At 37.7% G+C, this 7,046-nt stretch overlaps 1 pseudogene; it reads left to right on the forward strand.

The window, feature by feature from the left end:
* The first annotated feature begins 5,305 nt into the window (after nt 1–5,305).
* LOC110214498 (olfactory receptor 13C2-like) lies at nt 5,306–6,232 on the forward strand (annotated as a pseudogene).
* Nucleotides 6,233–7,046: the final 814 nt, after the last annotated feature.

Raw genomic sequence — 7,046 nt, forward strand, 5'->3', positions numbered from 1 at the left:
GGCATGGCTATGCTATCTGACAGGATCATCGTCAGTAAATGTCTTCTCCTATTCCAGCTCATCAGGCAAAGCAGCTGTGATCACAAATAGAAGACATAAGTTCTTCCTAAAAGAGTACTTCTTGGTCTCTGATGACTTGGGACTCTCTCAAGGTAAGAAAGCTGAGGTCAGAGCATCTCACAGAGCATCTCAATCATCATCAGCTCATTTGCTCTTTTATCTCTTAAAGTAGGTGACCAAATAGGGGCACAGGGAATAAATACAATATGTTCATGGGAGGAAGTTATCTGTACTATGGAACTATAGCTTGGAAATCTTATTTAGTTATGAATTCAGAAAGGAGAATTTTCATCCATCCTTTGAGTTAATTGGTAGACATTTCTCAGATAAAAGTGATCTTTCTCCTGCTTTATGCCTTCTTATCTGGATGCTATAATTTCACACCTGGAAGCTACCTTAGTGATTTTCTTGTCCAAGCCCTTCATATTATAGATGAGGAAACTGAGTCCAAGAAAAGTGAAGTAACTTGCTCATGATCACTCAGCTGGTTGGTGTCACTACTATCCAAGATGCTTGTAGCTTTTCTGACTTTTGAGTCTGTGCTCTTTTCATAACACCACATTGCCATACGATTTTTACTAGACCTTGAGCTCCATGGGGTCAAGGCTCATGGCTTATTTATTTTTCTTTTTCATTTTGTTTGAAATGAGAATTTGAAAAAAGATTTTTTTATTTATTCGTTATTCATTTTTGTATTTCCCACACTTCTTAATACTTCTGTTTTGCATTTTGGTAGGCTCTGAATAAAAGTTTGTTGAATGAATAAGCTAATGAATGAATGACAACAAAGGGATCCTTTTAGAGTACAGGTTCTTTAGATTCTCACTAAGGACCTTCCTCTGGCACTTATTACACATCCATAGATAGGTCATTTGTCTTCCCTAAGAGTAAGTTCTTTGAAAACTGTGAGGAACTATATAAATGTAAACTATGTGGATGACTTATGAATGGGGCTCAGTCCACTAAAATATGATGTATGGTCAGACCAGCACTGCAGGTTTGGGTCCCACCAGGCTCAGCCAACTCAGCACAGAGAAAAAAACTTTCTATTCCATGGTGATAGGCTGTGCCCTAAACTCGAGGAAAATAAGATTTATAGGAAGCATGCTTTTCACTAATTAGAAAAGTCAATAAACATTTATTAAGTGCCTACTATGTGCCAGGCATTGTGCTAAACACAAGGGATACAAAGAAGGTAAAAGACAGTCTCTGCTCCCAGGTTGCTCATAGTCTAATGGAGGAGAAAACAAGCAAACAACTATGTACAAATAAGATATGTAATGGGTTATATTGGAAATAATCAACAGAGGAAAGGCACTAGAATTAAGAAAGTATCGTGAAAAGCTTTCTGTAGAAAGTAAGATTTTAGCTGAGGCTTGAAGGAAGCCAAGGAAACCAAAGGATAGAGATGAAGTGGGAGAGCATTCTAGGCATGAGAGATAGGCAGGGAAAATGTCCTTGTTTGGGAGTCACAATGTCTTAGTCAAGGATCAGCAATGAGACTGGTTTCACTGGATTTCAGAGTATGAGAGAGAGGGTTAAGATGTAAGAAGAAGGAAAGGTGTATTTTGGAGACTGGGGAACCGTAACAAACTATGAAGGGTTTTGAAAGCCCAACACAGGACTTTATATTTGATCTTGTAGGTGGCAATAAGAAAAACAGTTTGCTTCCTTGCATTAATAGCCTTTCTGTTGTGTTGCAAAGTGTACTGTTCTTGGAGTCAGAGGACCTCAGTTCTAATTCTGACTCTTTACCTACTACCTGTGTGACCTTGGGAAAATCATTTAATCTCCTGGTGCCTGAATTTACTTATCTGTGAAGCAGGGATACTATTTGCACAGGGTTTTGAGGATGGTATTTTAGAAATCACTTAACTTCTGTGGGCTCTAGTTTCTTCATCTACGAAAAACAATACTAATTATCTACTTACCTCACAGAGATCTTGTAAGGAATATACTTGGTAAAGTGCTATATAAATGAGTTATTTAAGAAAGATGAGAGTGACTAAATTTATTACTAGAAGTCATCAGAATTTGATTCAAAGGCATCCCTTCTCAGCAATTAAGAAGAAATAAACGGTGTAAAGGCTTTGGAGACTCAAAGATACCTACAAAAGTAGTGGCAAAAAAAGAACCCAAATGTTCAAACCAAAAAGTAGAAAGGTCAGCCTCAGAACTGTCAACTGATCAGACACTAGTTGCTTCTTCTCCATATCTGATATCATATGAAGGATGAAAATAATCTTATGTTCAAGTATTTTCCAATGATCTCTACTATTTCAAAAGATATTCACTGGTCTCTCTAGACTACAGTTTTTTTTTTCTACTTAAGATTTTACACAGGGAGTAATGGTACAGTTAAACTAAACAATGTTCTTTCCAAATGCTTGCTAAAACTAAGAAAATCAACTCTGCATTTCAGAAGCTCATTCCTGCCAAAGCTAGAAAGGAATTAGAGACGTGTAGATCTACATCTCCAGTGAACGATTGGTAGGAAATGCTACTCACCTGCAGACAGAGAGGTGATGAACTAAATATGCAGAAAGGGACACAGATATGGGGGCATGATGAGTGTGGGAATTTGTTTGCTTGACTGTTCATTTGAGTTACAAAGGTTCTGCTTTTCTTAATCTTTTCCCCTTTTTTTCATGTAAGGGAGTAAGAGGGAGAAAAGTAATTAATTCAAAAAATAAAATTGAACATTTCATAAAAACTTCTAAATCTGATCTCATCCAACCTCCTCTTTTTATAGAGGTTGGAAACTGAGATCCAGATAATTTTATCAAAAACACATAGCTAGTGAGTGGTAGGGCTAAGGCTTTATGTCAGGTCATATTTGTGGCTACTACTGAAAAGTTTCACTGATGACTACAGTTATGATAACAAATCACATCTGCATAGTACTGTCAGGCTTACAAAGTTCTTTCCTCAGACAATATGAGGTAGCTAATAAAAGAGCATAATTCTCATTTTATAGATGAAGAAACAGTCTCAGGAAATAGAAATAATTTGCTCACGATCATATAACTAGTGAGTTGGTGGAGAAAATGACTTGAACCTGGGTCTTCTTGCTGTAAGACCTTGCCTTTTTCCATAGCCCACTCAATGGTCATTGACCAAGGCATTATGCTAGGCACCGTTAAGAATAGAAAGATGAATGTGATGTTGAGGCACTTATATTCTAGTACATGAAAATAAAAATGCATACACATAATAATAATGGAAAATAGAATGTATTATCACAAAGGAAAAATAAAAAACAAGTCCTATAGGAGGCGAAGTGGATCAAGGAAGACCACAAAGTGGGGAGCATCTGAATTGAGGCTATGTCACTTGGTAAATTGATACTCACATTAGTTAGAAGGCAAAGATGGTATAGGGTTGGTTGATGCCAGAGAGAAGTGGAGGACTAAGTGGAGGAAGAGGGGAAAGGGTGCAGAAAAGCAGAAAGGCAGAAAAGGTTAGGGCATGTTCCCTGAAACCCAGGATGATGGTATTTTGGTGGGCTAAAGCTTCAGGCATGTGAGAGTGAGTAATGAAGGATGAAAGCAGAGAGATAGGGTTAGGTCCATGTTGTTGACAGTCACGAATATCTGACTTTAATCAGGAAGCAATGGGGTAGCACTAAAGGAGAAGAAACATGGTTTCATGAATAGTATTGGACTTGTAGTCAGAAAGACCTTCCTCCAAATACTGGTTTTGACACTTAGTAGCTGTATGTCCATAGGCAAGTCATTTAACTTCACTGAGCCTTGGTTTCATTATTAAGGTTTTTATGGTAGTAATAGTAACTGTAGCACCTATTCTGCAATATTTCTGTGATGTTCAAATTAGACACTGTATTTCAAGTTGCCTGAAAAATTTAAAGTTTTATATAAATATCAGAATATGGGTAGAGTGCTGGGAGATCGGGAAAAGAAATACATGTGATTTTAAAATGCAATATTCCTCATAAAACAGTTGAGTTTAATACAAAATATGTGCCCTGACAAGTACAGCATACATTGGGAATGGTATTCACGTAGGATGGAAACACAGAAATCTGTGAATCAAGAGTTTTTCAGGACTAGTATAGGCTTGGGTGGTCAGTGCTTTGCTCTAGTTTCCTAAAATTTAGACAATACTGTCAGAGCTCATGCTACTTCAGTAGGTAGACACAACTGAACTTCACATCTAGTGAGCTAGCTAACTATAAAAATTCCTTAAAGTAGAAAACTACCACATAATGTTTTCTTGTCTCCTTCCTTCTCTTCATCTCTCTGAGAATAACCCAAGTGAATTTTCCCCCAAACCTACCCTGCTTCATCACTCAGTGATGCCCTTTCAAGCCATGGCTACTCATTGTCCCATGGTCTCAATCTCCCCAAACAGACATGTTATTCCAAGGTTTAAGTTCTTATCTATTTTTAAATTATTTTGTCCTTAAAAATTAATTTAATGGCATTTTTCTTGATATTTGTCCCAGGTGTGTCTTATGGTGGTTTCCATAGGCCAATTATATTTCTTTTCAATACAATAATGTTGGAGAAGATGAAGATAGTAAATACCAAGCAACTAAGCCAATCACTGCTCCTCTTTCTCATTACAGAAATAATATTCATTTTCAGAGAGAGCTAAAGTTGTGTTAATGATTCTTAACACTCACATGACTGGAATCATAAAATGGCATTTATGAAGAGACTGAGAAATTGAAGTATTCTGCTCCTGGATTATTTCATGGATATAAAAGCATCTGCAACAGAAAGAATGTAAACTTTCATGACTGCCTGGATTGTCAGGAATTTCTGAAATAAGATTACGAAGGCTTAACAAAAAAAATCTCTTTTCTCCCCTTTTCTCACATAATGTACAGTGCATACATAATGTATAGCAACTGCCCCACTCCATACCTAAACAGGTAAACTATAAGATACAACAAAGAAACTCATTTTAGTTTATCTTATTGCATTTCCCATTTGGGTATTTGTGTTTCTTAATTTGTCCAGATACTTGGAAGTGGTAGTATTTGTGACTAGGCAGATATTAGGTCTAGCATAAGAATGACTTTGCAGTCCTGAGTTATACACTAGAACTCTTACTTCAAGTACTGACACAAATCTGTGTAGTTCAAGATGAGGACGTAAAATGTAATCAGATCTAACCCTATTTTGGACACCTCACCCATACCATAAAGAATATTGTGTATGTGAATGTCCTGAGTCTTTCTCTGAGTTCTTAATGCTAAAAATAAGAGAGGGATAAGAGAATGAGTGGGGCAAATCAGACTATTGTGCTGGAATTCTTTCTGCTGGGGCTTTCTAAACATCACAATGTTGAGATTGTTCTCTTTGTGTTATGCTGGGAATATATTTGGTCATCTTGCTGGGGAACTCCTCTCTCATCATGTTGAGTATTCTGGATTCCAACCTTCACACCCCCATGTATTTCTTCCTTAGTAACCTTTCCTTCATGGACATCTTTGGTACATCCTCCTTTGTCCCTTCATGTTGGTCAATTTCCTATCAGTCAGAAAAACCGTATCTTTTCCAGGATGTGCATTACAAATGTACCTAACTCTTGCCCTGGGAACAACAGAGTGTGTGCTGCTGGCCATGATGGCCTATGACCGGTATGTGGCCATCTGCAATCCCCTGAAATATACAATCATCATGAATATGAGAGTATGTGTGCAGTTGGCAGCCCTAAGCTGGATAGTTGGGAGTGTAAATTCATTACTGCAAACAGTCCTTGCATTGAGGCTTTCCTTCTGTGGAAATAATATCATTGATCATTTTTTTTGTGAAATCCTGGCTGTCCTGAAACTAGCCTGCGTGGACATTTCCCTCAATGCTTTTGTCATGATGGTAGCAGTTACACTGGTCACATTGACTCCCATGCTGCTAATTCTCATCTCATATATGTTTATCCTTGCCACCATTCTGAGACTCAACTCAGCTGAAGGAAGGAAGAAAGCCTTCTCCACCTGTTCAGCACATCTGGCTGTGGTCATCATATTCTATGGCACATTCTCTTCATGTACTCAAAACCCAAGGCAAAGGATCCAGATTCAGATAAACTGATTGCCTTATTCTATGGTGCAGTGACCTCCATGATGAATCCCATTATCTACAGTCTGAGGAACAAGGAAGTGAAGGCAGCAGTGAAAAAGGTGATGTTCTCTAATAGACCATGAAGCATACACCATTGTTCTATATTTCACACTTCCAATACACACTCAGAAATCATTGACATTATAATCAGTGTTGATATCCATCCCTCCACCCATGTCCATTCCAGCCCCACCATGTTATCTCTCTTGTCCTGTGTTATTCATTAAGTAGAATGCTTAGAATCTTTGGGAAATTCTTTATAATAGATAGCTAATTCATTGTGAGTAGGGATCTTTAGTAATTTTATTCCCAGAACCTAGTACATTAATTAGTACATGGAAGGTGCTTAATAAATGCTCACTGATGGGTTCTTTTCTATGTTTTCCCCAAAGTACAATATAGAATGTTTACACAATGGATTGAATACTTCCTCATTCTTTTAGTATCTTGGGAGTATGTGCCCATGTGCCCATCAGACTCTCCAACTGTTGCCTTTAAACCTCAAAATATGTCTGACTCCTGTACTTCTACCCATGAAGGAGTTTTTCATGAGGATAAAGTCCCATTCTGCAGAAAAAAAGGAGTACCTGAAAGCGATGCTCCCAGCTCCACTGCTTCCTTCCATGCACAACAGTCTTTTCATCACTAGGTTCAAAGCCCATCAAGCTAAATGACCAAGACAACAAAATGTGTTTTCAAAGAACTCAGCAGATTCAATTCAACAAACACTTAAGTACCTACTAGTGTTAGGCAATATACTATCCTCTGGAAATATAAAGAGAGATATAACAGAGGCCCTATTCTCAAAGAACTTGAGGCAGTACATAGAATTCTGACCTTGGAATCAGTCATAGTTCAAGCCAGTTCATTAGTTCAAGTTCTAGGAGGTAAACTAGA

This window comes from Phascolarctos cinereus, unplaced genomic scaffold (assembly GCF_003287225.1).
Source record: "Phascolarctos cinereus isolate Bilbo 61053 unplaced genomic scaffold, phaCin_HiC Scaffold_4;HRSCAF=312, whole genome shotgun sequence".
Classification (NCBI taxonomy): Eukaryota; Metazoa; Chordata; class Mammalia; order Diprotodontia; family Phascolarctidae; genus Phascolarctos; species Phascolarctos cinereus.